Here is an 18,592-nt window from a genome sequence, read left to right on the forward strand (position 1 = left end):
TTTACAGAATGTGGAAAAAGGGACTGGCCACTTGGGAGGAATATAGGGATGTAGTCAGATTATGTAGGGATGCAACAAGGAAGGCTGAGGCCCACTTGGAATTAAATGTGGCAAGGGATGTCAAAGACAACAAGAAGGGCTTCTTCAAGTACATCAACAGCAAAAGGACGACTAGGGAAAATGTTGGGCTGCTGCTGAATGAGGTGGGTGCCCTGGTGATGGAGGATACAGAGAAGGTGGAGTTACTGAATGCCGCCTTTGCTTCACTCTTCACTGTTAAGGCCGGCCCTCAGGAATCCCAGGCCCTGGAGGTAGGACAGAAAATCTTGCGAAAGGAAGACCCTCCCTTGGTGGAGGAGGATCGGGTTAGAGAACATTTGGGCAAACTCGACATCCACAAATCCATGGGCCCTGACGGGATGCACCCACGAGTGCTGAGGGAGCTGGCAGATGTTATTGCTAAGCCACTCTGCATCATCTTTGAAAGCTCATGGAGAACAGGAGAGGTGCCTGTATCAGCAAAAATCCCTGAGAAGCCTGTGTTGCTTGAGCAAGAATCAAGAATAATTTAAACATGCTGAGGATGCACGACAGCATCAGACTATCATCAGACTTATTTTCACTTGTGATCCAGTATGAACTAGTTTACAGTTCACAACGTACCTAGACCTAGAGGTTTCACCCTGAGAGTAGGGTGAAAGTTCCTGTTCTGTCTAGTTGTTTTGGGGAATAGCAACCTAAAAAGTTGGTGTTCCTTTCCTGCACATGAAAGAGTGTTTTGTCTGTACATGATACAAAAACCAGCTCAAAGCTGAACCTTGTGTGACAGTAACCTAAAGGTGAAATGCTTAATCCTATCATAATGTTATGATTAATCCTTAATCATAATGTTAATGGGACTGAGATTTCTTTGTGAAGAATAAAAGCTTTGCTAATGTCCAGTTGTATTACCACATTAATGAGATGATAGCTGATTTTTCTATTAGTGCTTAAAAAGAAAACCCTCAGAAATAATCATCTAAACTACCTACTGGAATTACCTTTTGATGTAAAGTATCATGTTTGATTACTTACACTTATATTTCAGTTTCATAATAATTATCCCAGTTGTTAGCACCTGCCTTAAATATTTTTTCTCCTGTCCATATCCTTAATTGCAAGAAATATTAGATTTCAGAAAATTCTAATTTTCTGTTTGTCAGGTCATTTTACAGAACTCCTTTGCAATGATAATATTGCTGTTAACTGTTGGGCAAGAGTCAGAGATTAGTCTAGAGGTTTTAACTAGCTCACTTCCTAAATAGTATAGCAAATGGTTTCAGAAAAGAAGAAAAATTTATTCAGCAGCATTGCACTGTCTAGCTATTTTCTTATAGTGATTTTCTTAAACTGGTAGAGGGATGGACAGGGAAATTAAAAGACAAGGTGGCAAGCAGTTGGCTTGAGATTTTGACCAATAGTATGCTGTTAAAAAATGCAGTGCCTCACCCTTTTTAACATGTTATCACAGCATCACATAAGCCCAGCATCAGAACAGGTGGCAAATATCTCATTCTAGTGAGCAACAGAGTTTACAGGGACTGTGGTGCAGCTGCTATTACAGTCTCTGGGCTTCACGGTCAATGAGAAAGGTGGTGGCTAACCATAGAGGCAATGGCTCAGACATCTCTAACAGAAGTAGCCAAAACTTTGTGAGATAAGAATATTCAAAATGAAGTAGATCACATGAGACTCTGGACTTAGATGTTTCTGGAGCCTTTTGGCTGCGGAAAGGGAAAAGCAAAAGGTATGAGATATATGCTATGACGTGGGGCTTTGCAAGGGACTCTATGAAGAAAAAAAATTCTGAAGCATCCCAAAGCTCAATTAGAGTTGAAACTGTGAAAACACTGGACCGATACTTGTTGAAGATGGTCATATAACTAATAGGAATGAAGAAAAAGTGGAGGCATTCAATGCTTTTTTTTGCCTCAGTCTTTAATATCAATGATAGACCTTGGGCTGCCCAGTCCACTGAGTTGGAGGACCACGAGTGTGGGAACAGTGACTTTCCATTTGTGGACACTGAAATTGTAAGGGACCAGTTGTATCAGCTGAATATTCATAAGTCCATGGTGCCTGCCTGCTGGACCTCCCTGGTTAGCCAGGACTGCTGATAGATGATGGAGAGTGGCTTGGCGAGCACTTCTGCCAGCTCCCTCAGTACCCTTGGGTGGATCCCATCCGGCCCCATAGACTTGTGTGCATCTAAGTGGTGTAGCAGGTCGCTAACCATTTCCCCTTGGATCATGGGGGCTTCATTCTGCTCCCTGTCCCTGTCTTCCAGCTCAGGGGGCTGGGTACCCTGAGAATAGCTGGTCTTACTATTAAAGACTGAGGCAAAGAAGGCATTAAGTATCTCATCCTTTTCCTCATCCATTGTCACTATGTTTCTCCCTGCATCCAATAAAGGATGGAGATTCTCCTTAGTTCTCCTTTTGTTGCTAATGTATTTGTAGAAACATTTTTTATTGTCTTTTAAGGCAATAGCCAGATTAAGTTCTAGTTGGGCTTTGGCCCTTCTAATTTTCTCCCTGCATAACCTCACAACACCCTTGTAGTCCTTCTGAGTTGCCTGCCTCTTCTTCCAAAGGCCATCAACTCTCCTTTTTTGTCCTGAGTTCCAGCCAAAGCTCTCTGTTCAGCCAGGCCAGTCTTCTTCCCCGCCAGCTCATCTTTCGGCACATGGGGACAGCCTGTTCCTGCGCCTTTAAGATTTCCTTCTTGAAGAATGTCCAGCCTTCCTGGACTCTTTTGCCCTTCAGGACTGCCTCCCAAGGGACTCTGTCAACCAGGCTCCTAAACAGGCCAAAGTCTGCCAGTATTGCTGAGTAGTGCTCCCACAGCATCAAGGCTGTCTCTCCAACATTCCCCCTCATCCCCCAATGGCCAGTAGGCTGGGGGCGGGCAAGAGCTTGGGAGAGGACATAGCCGGAACAGCTGACCCAAACCGACCAAAGGGATATTCCATACCATATGACATCTGCTCAGCAACAAAAGCTAAGAGAAAGGAGGAGGGGGGGGGGGGGGCATTCATTACTACGGCATTTGTCTTCCACAGCAACCGCTACGCGTACTGAGGCCCTACTTCCCAGGAAGTGGCTGGACGTTGCCTGCTGATGGGAAGTAGAGAGTAAATGTTTTGTTTTGCTTTGCTTCCGTGTGCAACCTTTTGCTTTCAGGCACAACTTGAGATATCTAGTGCCAAATGGTCACATATACTGGATAATCAGAAATCCCTGAGTCGCAGGACCACGACTGCAGGAACAGTGGCTTTCCGTTTGTGGACGCTGAAATTGTAAGGGATCAGTTGTATCAGCTGAATGTTTATAAGTCCATGGCGCCTGATGGGATTCACCCCAGAGTACTGAAGGAGCTAGCAGATGTTAGCGCAGGACCCTTCTCAATCATCTACCAAAGGTCTTGGGAGTCTGGGGAGGTCCCTGATGACTGGAAGCTAGCTAATGTTATTCCAGTTTACAAGGAGGGCATGAGGGAAGACCCAGGAAACTACAGACGTGTTAGTCTAACCTCAGTACCTGGAAAAATTATGGAGAAGATCATACTGGGTGCTATTGAAAGGCATTGAAAGAACAATGCAATCATCAGGCACAGTCAACATGGGTTCACAAAGGAAAAGTCCTGTTTAACCAATTTGATATCCTTCTACAATAAGGTCACCTGCCTAGTGGATGAAGGGAAGGTGGTGGATGTAGTTTTTTCTGGATTTTAGTAAGGCTTTTGATACTGCCCCTCACAGCATCCTTCTGGACAAGTTGTCCAACTGTGAGATGAGCAGGTACACGGTGCACTAGGTGAAGAACTGGATGAAGGGCAGGGCTCAAAGGGTTGTAGTGAATGGGACTACTACTTTCAGCCCTGCAGAAAGGGATCTGGGGGTGCTGGTTGACAGCAGGCTCAATATGAGTCAGCAGTGTGCCCTGGCAGCCAAGAGGGCAAGCCGTATTCTGGGGTGCATTAAACACATCATAACCAGCCAGTCAAAAGAGGTGATTATCCCACTGTATTTAGTGTTGATAGGTCCCTTCCAACTGAAAAGATTCGACTCGATGCTATGCTATGCTATGCTATGCTATGCTATTCTGTTCTGTTCTGTTTTGATTTATGATGATATTTTGGACACACAAAAAAATAGACAGGCTGATAGTAAGGCTTTTCAATGCCGTCATTTAATTCTTGTTGAGTCTAGTGGGAATTAAGGAAGGAGGGCCTACAACCCCAAAAGTTGAAGGTACTTAGGTGCTGCTTTACCAGGCTCAGTATATCTGCAAATCAGAAATACTGAGTCTCTGTGCAGAGGTTAGGCTACCAAGTAATCTTATACTGAAAGCATGCTCCAAGTTACCTGTGTGTCCAAAAGTTGGCTCTAGACTGATGCCCTACCTCCTGACAATGCTGAGGAGGCTCAGTACAGCTCAGCATCTGCCCTCCCCACCACCGCATCTCACCTCAGGACCTTGGGAACTGGGCAATGAGAGTATTCACTTGGGAGGTAGAGTAGGAAAATTCGAATCCCCCAGCCCTAGGAGAGAAATTAACCTGTCCACTTTAGTATCCTATATCAATCTCTAACTAGCAATAAAATGGAAAACAACCTCCTCTGGACATGCTTTGTGAGAAAGTGACGGCTTCAGTACCCAGTTAAAGACAAAGATTCAGCCATCATTCACAGCCGGAGATACATGGCTCCTTGCAGCGCAATAGAGGTGAATCCCTGAATTTGCACTTAAATTGGAAGGCCTCCAAGTGTACCCTGGCCATATCCCAACCCCAAGGACAGGAGTGTCTTCACACAGATGAGCCAGGATGTGTTTCCAAAGTGGAGAGTGGGGGCAGGTGGAGAAAAGGATGAGCTTGATGCAAGCTGGCAGCTCAGCTGAGAAGTAAGAGGGCCAGGGCTGATGATTGTCACATCTTTTCTCAAAACTCCTTGCCAGCTACTGCTGGCAACTGCCTGCCCATCACGCTGAGTTTTGTGGACGACCATTGTAGGCATCTGGGGCATTGTCATACAGTCACCTTATTTCTCTGAAGCCAGCACTGCCACTGACAGGTTCAGGCCATGCTTCATTTTCCCCACCTCTCTTGTGCCTATCTAGCTCTCCTCTGACCACAAGCTGAGCTGAATGAGGTATTCAGCTGAAAAAGAATTTTGTTGTTGCTATTGTTGGTAGCACAGTTTTCAGTTAGATTACTTCTTTGCTCTGGATAGCTGCACAAAGGCTAGGGAAAGGGAGGAGGAACGAGCAAACACAAGGTAAGGAGTGGAGCAACCCTTTTGTGCTGACCATGTAATCACAGCCTTGCTTTCTCCCCAAAACTTCAACAAAACAAAATGTACAGACAGCATATTGACAACTAGTAGGATACACCTTCCTCTAATACATGCGGTTCCACAGAATGGAATTTCCTTATGCCAAGTACCTATTTTGAAAATGTAACTGATAAAAAACTGCCCTCAAATACCCAATGGGACAGAGAGGTAGCCTGTTTCCTGAGGGAAGGTGTCCCTCCCAGTGTTTTCCCCAACCTTCACCATAGCACATCCAAAGAAGAGCAGAGTTGGAATGACAAATACCAGGAAGCTGTGCTCTGAAGGAGTAATATATCACTCGCAGAATCATAGAATGGTTTGGGTTGGAAGGGACCTGAAAGATCATCTAGTTCCAACCCCCCTGCCATGGGCAGGGACACCCTCCACTAGACCAGGTGGCCAAAGCTTCATCCAACCTGACCTTAGACACTTCCAGGAATGTGGCTGCCACAACCTCTTTGGGCAACCTGTTCCAGTGCCTCACCACCATCACAGTAAAGAATTTCTTCCTAATATCTAATCTAAATCGACCCTGCTTCAGCTTGAACCCATTACCCCTTGTCCTATGTCCTGGTTTCAGCTGAGAGGATTGATTTTTTCTTCATAGTAGCTAGTGTGGGGATATGTTTTGGATTTGTGCTGGAGACAGCATTGATAATATAGAGATGTTTTTGTTCTATGGACTTATTGTTGAGCAGTGTTTACACGGGCCCAAGGCCTTTTCTGCTTCTTGCACTGCCCTGCCAGCGGGATGGCTGGGGGTGGACAAGAAGTTGGGAGGAGACACAGACAGGACAGGTGACCCAAACTGACCAAATGGATATTCCATACTATATGACGTCATGCTCAGTTTATAAGGAGCTTGGGGGAAGAGAGAGGGGGGGCGGCGGCGTTCGGAGCAATGGCGTTTGTCTTCCCAAGTAACCATTACGCGTGACGGAGCCCTGCTTTCCTGGAGATGGCTGAACACCTGCCTGCCCATGGGAAGTGGTGAATGAATTCCTTGCTTTGCTTTGCTTGTGCGCGCGGCTTTTGCTTTACCTATTAAACTGTCTTTATCTCAACCCACGAGTTTTCTCACTTTAACTCTTCCAATTCTCTCCCCCATCCCGATGGGGAGGGAGTGAAGGAGCGGCTGCGTGGTGCTCAGCTGCCAGCTGGGGTAAAACCACGACATCCTATCACTACACTCCCTCGTAAACAGCCCCTCTCCAGCTTTCCTGTAGGCCCTCTTCAGGGACTGGAAGGCCGCAATTAGGTCTCCCCGGAGCCTTCTCTTCTCCAGGCTGAACAACCCCAACTCTCTCAGCCTGTCCTCAGAGGAGAGGTGCTCCAGCCCTCTGATCAGCTTCATGGCCCTCCTCTGGACTCGCTCCAACGGCTCAATGTCTCTCCTGTACTGGGGCCCCCAGAGCTGGATGCGGTACTCCAGGTGGGGTCTCACCAGAGCCAAGTAGAGGGGCAGCATCACCTCCCTCGACCTGCTGGTCCCACTGTTTTTCATGCAGCCCAGGACACGGTTGGCTTTCTGGGCTGCAAGCGCGCATTGCCAGCTCATGTTGAGCTTCTCATCAACCAACACCCCCAAGTCCTTCTCCTCAGGGTTGCTCTCAATCCATTCTCTGCCCAGCCTGTAGTTGTGCTTGGGATTGCCCCGACCCACGTGCAGGACCTGGTACTTGGCATTGTTGAACTTCATGCAATTCCCACGGGCCCACCTGTCAAGGTCCCTCTACTCATACAGATATATCTTAACCAGTCATCAGCGACAGACATTATAATCAGAAAGAATTGCTATTTCTGGATTTTATACAGTGTCTAGCAAACCTCTGCGTGCAAAATCTCCATTAGTTTAAAATAAATGACTAGAGAGTAAAATCTCCATTAACTTGTGTATTTCTGCAAAGCACAAAATCTATAAAGTTCAATAGAGTCAGAAACTAAGTCAGTTCTCACACATAGCAAACCCCAGTAACTCAGAGATATCAAAAAAAGGTAAGAGTCACCCTTTGCTGCATCCCAAATGGATTTTAAATGGTTCATTTCACATGCCCAGAACTCTCAAACTAATTTTTATGTATTTTCAGATGAGTCCAAATGCATTCAAAGAGTAAGTATCATGCAGTGTGCATGGGAGTAACAGAAATACATATTTGACAGAAATTTAAATGCAAATCCCACTGCTTTATGAAGATTTAAGATTCCTAGAATTTCATAATAGAATTGGTGCATTCTACTTGATGAAGTAAATTGAAAATGTCATGAATGTTGTAGTGCCTTACTTGTTCTCGTTGCTGGCATCATACCGAGGCATAGGGTCAAAATCATTTCCATTGACATCAAAACTGGCCTGTGAATCCTGTAGCCAACAGGAGAAAGAAAAGCAGTTTCTCATTAATTAGCCATTGACTCATGTGGCCTATACATTCTTCAGTAGGTTTCTACAAAAGAGCAATTAGGCTAACTAACATTCCTGTGATTTTATGATGATTGCATGTTTTAGGAAAGGATTTTATATTTAATAATTATAGGATTTACATATTTTATTTTATTTTTGTAAAAAAGGAGTAGGATAATAAATGCCCTGAAAAAGCATAGTTCCAATGTCTGTGAGGAAGTAGAAAGATGTGTTTAATTAAACCAAAAGTCTATATTCCTTCTAAGAAACTTTCAGAAATTATGCATGTTCATTCTTAAAATCAGGATTTTGCTAAATGTTTCAAGATTCAAGAAATCATCTGCAAGATGATGACTGAAATTTCAGTCATTGTTTCAAGGAAAAAGAATAATCTATCCTAATAATATTTTTATCAAAATACAGTTTGAAATGAAACATAAAGAACATTCCCATTTGGAAAAAAGTGTCTCTCTAAACATCCCTTAATTGGCTGGGAGGATTAGAATATATACAAAATATCTGCATATTTTTGTTCCATATTTTAAATTTACTGAGATTCTTAGAGCTGAAAATAGTTTATAGAGTAAATAACTGCAGGTTTGTAGGGTTCCTGTTAATTAACATGGTAGCGTGTAGTGTGTTGACATGGAAAGCAGTTCTTTTTAATCTCTTCTTTGTTCAAAGCCAGTTACCACATCCACCTCAAATATTCCTGTTTGCAGCCACACCAGCAATAATCTATCATATAGAAGGCATTAAGCAAGCAATGTGAATTGCCCTGGAGGAATTCCTTGTTGGCATAAGGAAAAGGAGAGAGAAGGTGGTAAGGGAATAAATAGCTACTTTGAATTCAGTGGGAGGACAGTACTGGGATGAAGTGACACCTGTGTCATTCAATGAGGAGGCAAACTTATATTTGGTTTGTTTAAATGACTTTAGAGTTTAAAATGAAAGACGTGTCATGCATTAGGATCAAACTAAGCATACGTTGATTAGTAGGTCAATATCCTGTCATTTGTGCTTATGCAGTAATGTATTTCAAAGCTGAGTTCCACATGCAATGGGGAAGGATACAGATGTACGTGTGACTAATTTTAAACAGATGGCTTTAGAACTGTGGACACCATTGTAGCTTTGATGGGTTGTTAATGTTGGTACTCTTGAATGCTCTGTCAAGATGATATGCTCCCTGGCACAAAGCCTGTGTTCAAGGCCCTTTTACAGGATCTATGTCTATACATGACTTGTGTGTGTTATCTTCACCAATCTGACTCAGTCCAAATATATTCGTTTTCTTACCTTGTGTGAATGTACATTGTGAATGTACAGCTTGCACATTTAATTTCAGAAAAATAAGGTCCTTAAGGTCATGTGCTTTCAGGTAATGCCTATTCCTGAACCACAGGAATAATCACTCCAGCAAAGCACAACTTTAACATTCTAAACAGCTTCAAAGTGTGGCACTAAACCAAGAAATCACCCACTAGAGAAGCAGTTTCTCCTCACATCATTACGCAATTCTTCAAAGGTATATTAAACCAATCATTTAAATGCGATGAACCACAACCAAACAAAAACCTTCTGAGGCTACGTGAAACATAGGACACAGTAAACAAAGGATACGGTTCTCCTCCTATTACAAATCAGGAGGGGGCTTACTGGATTTAACAGAGATTTACTAGAAAGACCTCAAAATATTCTACACCTATTTTTAACTGACTCACAAGTCATGTCTTTTTCCTTTAATATTATTTCTAGCAATAAGACGAAAAATAAACATAAACATTAAAAATAAAATTAAAAATAAATTCATAGAACGATATGCCTAAAATTACAGTCTTTGAGAAGAGCTGCTGTCTTGCTAGCTAAACGTATTGACCAAAAATGGACTTCAGTTAACAGTCCTTAACTCAAAAGCAGTGTACCTGAGATGATATCTCTTTGAATTGATTAATAATTGCACCCAATCTCTGGTGAAGATGAGGAGTGGGGATACTTTCTCTCGCTCTTTCACTTCCCCTTTTTCCTTCAGGCTAGTTACAAAAGCTTTTGAGAAATTTCAGTAACCCTTGGGATGTTCAAGCCAGCATGCTTTTATGGCTATGTCTCCTGAATGTCTTTCAGGGTTTCTTTAAGGGTACAAAATATTGTTTTAAGAATACTACCCAGAGATCTGCCCCAAGGCTTGATAGTCATGGGTGGCATGGCATATGGATAGGTATCTAGAGAACTTCTCACCTCCAATGGTTTGGAACTGCACTCCCAAACAACTACAGGACCCTGATAAAGTGATAGAATATTTGAAAGGTATCGTGGTTTAGGCCCAGCCGGTAGCAAGGTACCACACGGCCGCTCGCTCACCCCTCCCACAGCATGATGGGGAGGAGAAGTATAACAAAAGGCTTGGGTCGAGATAAGGACAGGGAGAGATCACTCACTAATTATCGTCACGAGCAAAACAGACTGAACTTAGAAAGGAGATTCATCTAATTTATTATCAAGCAAAACAGAGTAGAGGAATGAGAAATAAAACCAAATCTTAAAACACCTCCCCCCACCCCTCCCATCATCCTGGGCTCAACTTCACTCCCGGCTTCAACCTCCGACCCCCCTCAGCGGCACCGAGGGGGGGACAGGGAATGGGGGTTGCGGTCAGTGCAGCGCACGTTGTTTCTGCCGCTTCTTTGTCCTCAGGGGGAGGACTCCTCTCATCGTTCCCCTGCTCCAACATGGAGTCTCTCCCACGGGCTACAGTCCTTCACGAACTGCTCCAGCGTGGTCTCTTCCATGGGGTGCAGACCTTCAGGAGAAACTGCTCCAGCCTGGGTCCCCCACAGGGTCACAAGTCCTGCCAGCAAACCTGCTCTGGCGTGGGCTCCTCTCTCCACGGGTCTACTGGTCCTGCCAGGAGCTTGCTCCAGCACAGGCTTCCCACAGGGCCACAGCCTCCTTCAGGTGCCTCCACCTGCTCTGGCGTGGGGTCCTCCACGGGCTGCAGGTGGAATCGCTACACCCCCCTCAACCTTCCTCCATGGGCTACAGGGGGACAGCCTGCTTCACCATGGTCTTCACCACGGGCTGCAGGGGAATCTTGCTCCGGCGCCTAGAGCACCTCCTCCCCCCTCCTCCAGCACTGACCTTGGTGTCTGCAGAGTTTCCTACATCTTCTCACTCCTCTCTCTGGCTGCAAAAACTTCCCCCCCAACTGGAGTGGGTTGGTTTTTTTTTTCCTTCTGAAATATGTTATCACAGAGGCGCTGATTGGCTTGGCCTTGGCCAGGGGCAGGCCTGTCTTGGAGCCGGCTGGCATTGGCACTATCAGACACAGGGGAAGCTTCTAGCAGCTTCTCACAGAAGCCACCCCTATAGCCCCCACCCGCTACCAAAACCTTGCCACGCAAACCCAACACAAAAGGAAAATGCTGTGGCTATTCCAAAGAGGGACAACTTTCTGCACTGTGCTGGGCCCTGGCCACTATCTACCAAACACTGCTTGATAGTAGGCACCATCCTCAGGGGGAAAGGAGGGAAAACAGACACTGCGGCTACTCAAACCCCCTTGACAAGCACTGTGGCTGTTCTAACCCAAGTGACAGGCACTGTGGCTACTCAAACCCCAGTGACAGGCACTGCAGCTGAAGCAAAAAACCAACCCATGCCAGTATCAGTCACCCCTACACAGAAGAAGAAATACACAAAAAAATTAGTTCGCACCTGATCCCTGTCCCCGAGTGAGCTGCGAGATATGCAGAAAGATTTCAGCCGCCTTCCAGGGGAGCACATCATTACCTGGCTGCTCTGATGCGGGGATAACAGGGCCAGTAGCCTGGAATTAGAGGTTGGGGAAGCCAAGCAGCTGGGATCCCTGTCTAGGGAAGGGGGCATTCACAAGGCGATTGGGAAAAGGGACACAAGCCCTCAGCCTCTGGATGTGACTCTTTTGAGGCATTAGGGAAAGGTATCCTGTGGTGTATGATAGGCATGGACTCCGTAGGGTGCAAGTAGAGAATCAACTTTATTACAGAATTTCCTGATTATATAGTATTTCTTGTTAAAAGGGGAGGCTCTTTTATTCCCCAATCATCACCCGATTCGCGTTCCCCGCAAGATCTCCTATTCTGTTTTTCTCTTTCACCTGGCAGGCGCCTGGCTGTCTGTTCTCAGCTCCTTATCTCCCTGATTCGGCCAGTCACATGTTATTTACAAACTACTGAAGAATGCAAGGCCTCTTTTGTGCATATCTTTTCTTTGAACCTCTGTTTTTCGCTGCTTTAGCGCATGGGTTGAAATCGCACATTTCCCACGCCGTCTTTGTTCGCTAAAGCGTTGTTCTCCACATCTCCCCCTTTTTTTGTTTATGACAACCCCGTTGAGCAACAGTGTGGCCATAACACGTGCCTCTATCTTCTGCACTCGTCAGATAGCCCACCATAGAATCTGTAAAAAAAACCACCAAGAACAAGAAAAACAACACAGTGCCTATGCCAATAAAAACCCACATTCGAAGATTTAAACCACTAAACCAAGTTTTCGGATTTAGCCATGATAGGTCATTTTTTAATGTGTCGAATACACTTTGACTCATTAGTTCCTGTAATTTTTTAATTTGGTCCCTCAATTGATCATGTAAAGACTGAATATTATGTTGAAGAGATAAATCAAATGTCCTTCTAAATGTTGTTTCATAATTCCAATCATGCTGAGTGTCATTCCATAGAAGAGGCGTGACACACAAGGCCTTATATTTATGTTAGTCGAGATAAGACTTACTTTATAAATCGCTAAAAGTTATACAACTCCTAAAGTCTGGTGAAGACAGGGTAATACAAAAAGATCCATTACATGATAGAATAGTAGCATTGGAGGTTAGAGCAAAAGATAAGGATGGGTTGTGCAGACCATGGTTTCTGCTTCAGACAAAAGCGTTACATTAGCCTTAGTTGCCTTCTCCGTCATTAGTACTTGATATAATTGTCGCTTAAAAAAGGAAAGGCCCATCCGCCAAATATTTGAATGAGCCAGGAAAAAAGATAAATCTTTTGTGTTAAAACTATCATTATAATACATCTGCAATTCTATAGGCCACCATATCTTAATTGTGAGGTTGATCAATCCCAGATGCAACATCATCTTGGTGTTTCTTATCGTCCTGTTCATCTTCAGTATGCGTTTTCACTTGCGCTGGCTTTACATACCTTGCAGGGATCCAATAGGGACCTGAGGGAAGAGAAACACAAGCATATCCCCGTCCCCAGGTAAGCAAGGGGACCGGTCCTTCCCATTGACCAGATTCCACATTTTTATAAAACACCTGAGGCTTCACGGTAGAGGATTCCTCAGTTCTAAAATGTCTATCTACTGCGGAACTATATTGCTTAGATCCTGATAGATTAAGAAAATTTAAAACATAAGTAGCTTTGTCTAGTATTTCCTGTGGTGTTTTCCCTACTGGATTCCCCCTTTTTTGTTTATCAATAGTAGATTTCAAAGAACGGTGGGCACGTTCTATTATTGCTTGACCAGTAGGGGAACGCGGAATTCCAGTAATATGTTCAACTCCCCAATCCTGTAAGAATAACAGAAAACGTCGAGAAACATAAGCTGGGCCATTGTCTGTTTTAACTTTCCGTGGGACCCCCATGGTCGCAAAACATCTTTAAAAATGCTTCACAACATCTCTGGCATGTTCTCCAGAATGGGCAGTGGCTACCAGAAAACCAGAGAAGGTGTCAATAGAAACATGAACATACTTAAGGCGTCCAAAAGAAGAAATATGTGTGACGTCTGATTGCCACAAATCATTAGCGTTTAAACCTCTGGGATTAGTCCCTGGCAAAACTGGCAAAGGGGACAGGCGCTGACAATCCGAGCATGCTCGAATTATATCTTGAGCTTGTGCGGTAGTTAAAGAGAAGTGCTTTCATAACGAGTGTGCGTTTTGGTGGAAAAATTCATGAGCTAATTTTGCCTGATCAAAACGTCGAGGAAAAACCGCAGCCATTGTAAATTGGTCTGCTATTGTATTACCTTCGGCAAGGGGTCCTGGTAAGTTAGTGTGAGAGCGAATATGGACAATGAAATAAGAATGCTGTCTTATTTTTAAAAGTTGGGCTAGCTTTAACAATAAATCAAACAACTGTTTGTTGTCTACCTCTCGTATAAAAGTGGATTCTAAACGCTGAACAATATCTGTAACATGTGCAGAATCTGCAATGATATTAAGAGGTTCCTTAGAAAATAACTCAAAGGCAAGGACCGCTGCAGCTAACTCTACAATCTGCATCGATCCAGATAAGTGAGAAACATCTGAGGCCCACTCCTCGCAGTTTGCGTGACGCCATACAACTGCAGCCTTACCTGTTTTGCCAGAACCATTGATAAACACAGTACAAGCATTTTGTAGAGGAACAGAACTCGACAAAGACCGTGGTTGAAGAGGTAAACAGTGCAGAGAACCTAACAAACGATGGCGTGGCAAAGAATACAAAACAACATTAGTATAATCAGCCAGTGCAGCCTGAAAAGCCAAACTATTACACAATACAACATGAAATTCTTCTTTGGTTAATGGTAGATGAAGGAAGGTAGGATCTTGTCCTGTCAATAGTTGACATTTCAAACAACCCTGCGAAAGAAGTCTAGCAATCATTTCTAGGGCAGTGGTCAACGTTTTCGCAAAAGAATGTGGCAAAAATAACCATTCCAAAATGCATAAAGCATGCTCTTCCTTCTGCACCTTCTCGTCCCACTGACCTAGGAGAGCATACAGTTGAAAGGAATGATAAATGATAAACAATCGAACTGGCAATTGCAGAGAAATTCGATGAGCAAACATAAAATTAATTTTATCTATCACTGTCTGCAGCGCCGACTGGGCTGCTTCTGTCAATTATCTAGGAGAAGTTAGTTCAGGATTCCCCTTCAACAACGAAAACAAGGGGGGACAGTTCGTGTGTCGTTATTCCCAACAGTGGTCGAAGCCAGTTAATTGTCCCCAACAACTTCTGTAAGTCATTTAGAGTACTCACTGTAGTAGCAAGTCGTATAGACTGTGGATATATATGCGAATCAAGAAGTTTCCAGCCAAGATACTTCCATGGAGGGAGTGATTGTACCTTTTCCGTCGCAATTTGGAGACCGTATCGCCAAAGCTCAGCTACTAAACTGTCGAAAACTTGGGAAAGAGATGATTCAGTTTCCACAGCCAACAAAATATCGTCCATGTAATGATATAACATGATTGCATCATATGTTTTGCATTCAAAGTTTTCACTTGATTACGAATAGGATCGATGCAGACTGTGTTTGCATTCTCAATAGCAAGCTGAAACAATAACAGTTCTGCTGCTTCAGAAGAATCTATATGTCTCTGTATAGCAGTTTGCAAATGATCCAAAAATTGTATGTACGGCTCCTGAGGTCCCTGACAAATGGAAGCAAATGACTACTCTCGCTTGCCGAAATCCGGCACCCGTCGGACTGCCCTCAAGGCTAACCCTGTGGCTTGGGCAAGAACATTCCGTGACAATCCAGCCTGTGCTATCCCCGCAGCATAATGCCCTTCTCCCATTAATTCGTCAAGACCAATAGCAGTTCCTGCTGTTAAATTGTCCATCACCTGAACTTGCACCAGCTCACGGTATTCCGAAAACCACACAGAGTACTGTGCTGCAGACAACACAAGACGTAGGATGGATTTCCAATCTAAGGGTGTCATTACGTAAGATTCTCCTATAACCTGTAACAAGTTCATTGTGAATGATGCCTGCAAACCATACTCCTTTATCGATTTTCAGACCTCCTTTATTACATCATATGGTAAATGAACGTATTCGGGGGGTCTATTCGGTTGATACAACACAGGCAGGGCTTGAAGAAGCGATATGTCCCCTCTTTTTAGTGCCTCTGTCCGGCACTTGTCAAGTAGTCCACCCAAGATTTTAGACTGAACAGTTCCTTGTAATGGGTAACTCGGGGGGGGGGGGGCGGGGGTGCAGAAGGGGGCGGGCACGCGCCGAGTGGGGGGGGTGGGGGGTGGGCGTCAGGGATAGCCGTGGGAGAGTCTTTTGTTTCTGTTGTTGCAAAATCTCTTCTGCCGTGGGGGCAGAAGCAGCCATCGCTTTTACAGGAGTAAGCGGGGGATATAAATCCGGCTCTCGTTCAGGGTCAACAGGACCTGGATCAAAAGGATCCCCAGGGTCTGCTCTGCCCTCCGACAGCGGAGGTTCGGTCACCACCTCAGCATAGTCTGACTCCAACTCAGGATCCATTAATTCAAATGAACGAGATTCTTTTTTCACATTTGTCTCAGCGGGTGGTAATATGGAGTCATTCACTTTCTGCAATACCTGTTCAGCATGTAGCAGAGTCCTGAGAGCAGCATAAACCACACGCCAAGTAATCAATATATCATCGGGGAGCTCCAACTGCACAAGCTGCTTAGCTCCTCTCCAACCTTCTGCCATTGAGTGAGATCATATGAGCCTTTAACAGGGAACCACGGACAATAGTCCCGAATCCATACAAGCAACTTCACCAAATGCAGCGGAGCGACCTTAAAACCTTGTTCTCGTAAAATATGTTGTAAATTCTCTGCATGCAACTTCTGTTCTTGAGTCGCTGACTGTCCCGTAATAAAAAACCAACAGTCTAAAAAACATCCCTGCGGCTGCTCACCTGTGTCGTCCAGCGACCAGTGATAAATATGAGCGCTCGATGCAGTGCAATTTCCTCCGTCCAGCTACGCAGGGGTACACCACCAGTAATTATCGGCACTGCTTTTCCTTCTTCTCTTTTCCAAGTCCTTCTTCTATTTTTCAAGTCCCGATTCGGGCGCCATTTGTGGTGTACGATAGGCACGGACTCCGTAGGGTGCAAGTACAGAATCAACTTTATTACAGAATTTCCTGATTATATAGTATTTCTTGTTAAAAGGGGAGGCTCTTTTATTCCCCAATCATCACCCGATTCGCGTTCCCCGCAAGATCTCCTATTCTGTTTTTCTCTTTCACCTGGCAGGTGCCTGGCTGTCTGTTCTCAGCTCCTTATCTCCCTGATTCGGCCAGTCACATGTTATTTACAAACTACTGAAGAATGCAAGGCCTCTTTTGTGCATATCTTTTCTTTGAACCTCTGTTTTTCGCTGCTTTAGCGCACGGGTTGAAATCGCACATTTCCCACGCCGTCTTTATTTGCTAAAGCGTTGTTCTCCACAGTATCCCTTCAAGGAGATTAAACCCCATGACAGTCACTGCAGCTACTCAAACCCTGGCAATAAGCATTGCAGCTGAACCAGAGAACCAACCCATACTGGTATCAGTCGCCCCTATACATAAGAAGAAATGGCCATGAAAGTCAGCTCGTTTAGTAAAGGATGATGAAACAGGGCCATCACAAGAACAGGAGGAAGAGGCAGAACCACAGATAACCACTCGATCCCTGAGCTGTGAGATATGCGAAAAGATTTCAGTCGTCAATTAGGCGAGCAACTTGTCACCTGCCTGCTCCAATGCTGGGATAGCAGGGCCAGTAGCCTGGAATTAGAGGCTCGGGAAGCCAAGCAGCTGGGATCCCTGTCCAGGGAAGGGGGCATCGACAAGGCAATTGGAACAGGGACACAAGCCCTCAGCCTCTGGAGGTGACTTCTGTAAGTCATGAAGGAAAGGTATCCCTTCAAGGAAGATGTTGTATGTCATCCTGGTAAGTGGATCTCCATGGAGAGAGGTATCCAGTAGCTGAGGGAATTACCCATGTGGGAGATGGTTTATTAAGACCGGGACAATGTGGAGTTACCCATACATCCAGATGAAATCCAATGTACCTGACCCATGTGGTGGAGGTTTGTACAGAGTGCACCATCTTAGTACACCAAATCATTAGCAGTAATGGCCTGGAAAGACGAAGAGGCACCAATGGTGAATGAAGTGGCTGGCTAACTCCAGCAATACCGAGAAAGTCTCTCTTCCAACCTACAGGCCTGTTTCTTGGCCGTGGAAAGACTGTCTGAAAAATCCGAAAACCTGTTTGAAAAACTGCTGGGTTGTGTTGGTTTTGCGTGGCAAGGTTTTGGTAGCGGGGGGGGCTACAGGGGTGGCTTCTGTGAGAAGCTGCTAGAAGCTTCCCCTGTGTCTGACAGAGCCAATGCCAGCCGGCTCCAAGACGGACCCGCCGCTGGCCAAGGCCAAGCCAATCAGCGCCTCTGTGATAACATATTTAAGAAAGACAAAAACAGTTAGAGAGAGCTTTTGCAGCCAGAGAGAGGAGGGAGAAAATGTAAGAACATCTGCAGACACCAAGGTCAGTGAAGAAGGAGGGGGAGGAGGTGCTCCAGGCGCCGGAGCAAGATTCCCCTGCAGCCCGTGGTGAAGACCATGGTGAAGCAGGCTGTCCCCCTGCAGCCCATGGAGGGAGGATGAGGGGGTGTAGAGATTCCACCTGCAGCCCGTGGAGGACCCCACGCCGGAGCAGGTGGAGACACCTGAAGGAGGCTGTGGCCCCGTGGGAAGCCCGCGCTGGAGCAAGCTCCTGGCAGGACCTGTGGATCCGTGGAGAGAGGAGCCCACACCAGAGCAGGTTTGCTGACAGGACTTGTGACCCCGTGGGGGACCCACGCTGGAGCAGTTTGCTCCTGAAGGTCTGCACCCCGTGGAGGAGACTCACGTTGGAGAAGGCCGTGAAGGACTGTCTCCCGTGAGAGGGACCCCACGCTGGAGCAGGGGAACAATGAGTCCTCCCCCTGAGGATGAAGAAGCGGCAGAAACACCGCGTGAGGAACTGACCGTAACCCCCACTCCCCGTCCCCCTGTGCCGCTGGGGGGGGC

At 45.4% G+C, this 18,592-nt stretch overlaps 2 protein-coding genes and 2 long non-coding RNA genes across 10 annotated transcripts in view; 2 read left to right on the plus strand and 2 right to left on the minus strand.

The window, feature by feature from the left end:
- The window catches only part of LOC142599148 (SWI/SNF-related matrix-associated actin-dependent regulator of chromatin subfamily A member 2), a 686,065-nt gene that overhangs the window by 430,998 nt on the left and 236,475 nt on the right, over window positions 1–18,592 (plus strand). The gene's annotated exons all lie outside the window — the stretch shown is intronic.
- LOC142599154 (proprotein convertase subtilisin/kexin type 5-like) overlaps window positions 1–18,592 on the plus strand; it is a 287,421-nt gene that overhangs the window by 36,857 nt on the left and 231,972 nt on the right. The window lies entirely within an intron of this gene.
- LOC142599232 (uncharacterized) overlaps window positions 10,406–18,592 on the minus strand; it is a 537,129-nt gene continuing 528,942 nt past the window's right edge. Inside the window, exon 3 of the long non-coding RNA XR_012832855.1 lies at window positions 10,406–10,572. This is a non-coding gene — a long non-coding RNA (uncharacterized LOC142599232). The remainder of the gene's footprint in view (window positions 10,573–18,592) is intronic.
- Window positions 11,769–16,734, minus strand: LOC142599230 (uncharacterized). Its single transcript, XR_012832853.1, has 2 exons — window positions 16,449–16,734; window positions 11,769–12,989 (listed from the first exon to the last, which is right to left on the minus strand). It is a non-coding gene; the product is annotated as an uncharacterized LOC142599230 (long non-coding RNA).

This window comes from Balearica regulorum, chromosome W (assembly GCF_011004875.1).
Source record: "Balearica regulorum gibbericeps isolate bBalReg1 chromosome W, bBalReg1.pri, whole genome shotgun sequence".
Taxonomy (NCBI): Eukaryota; Metazoa; Chordata; class Aves; order Gruiformes; family Gruidae; genus Balearica; species Balearica regulorum.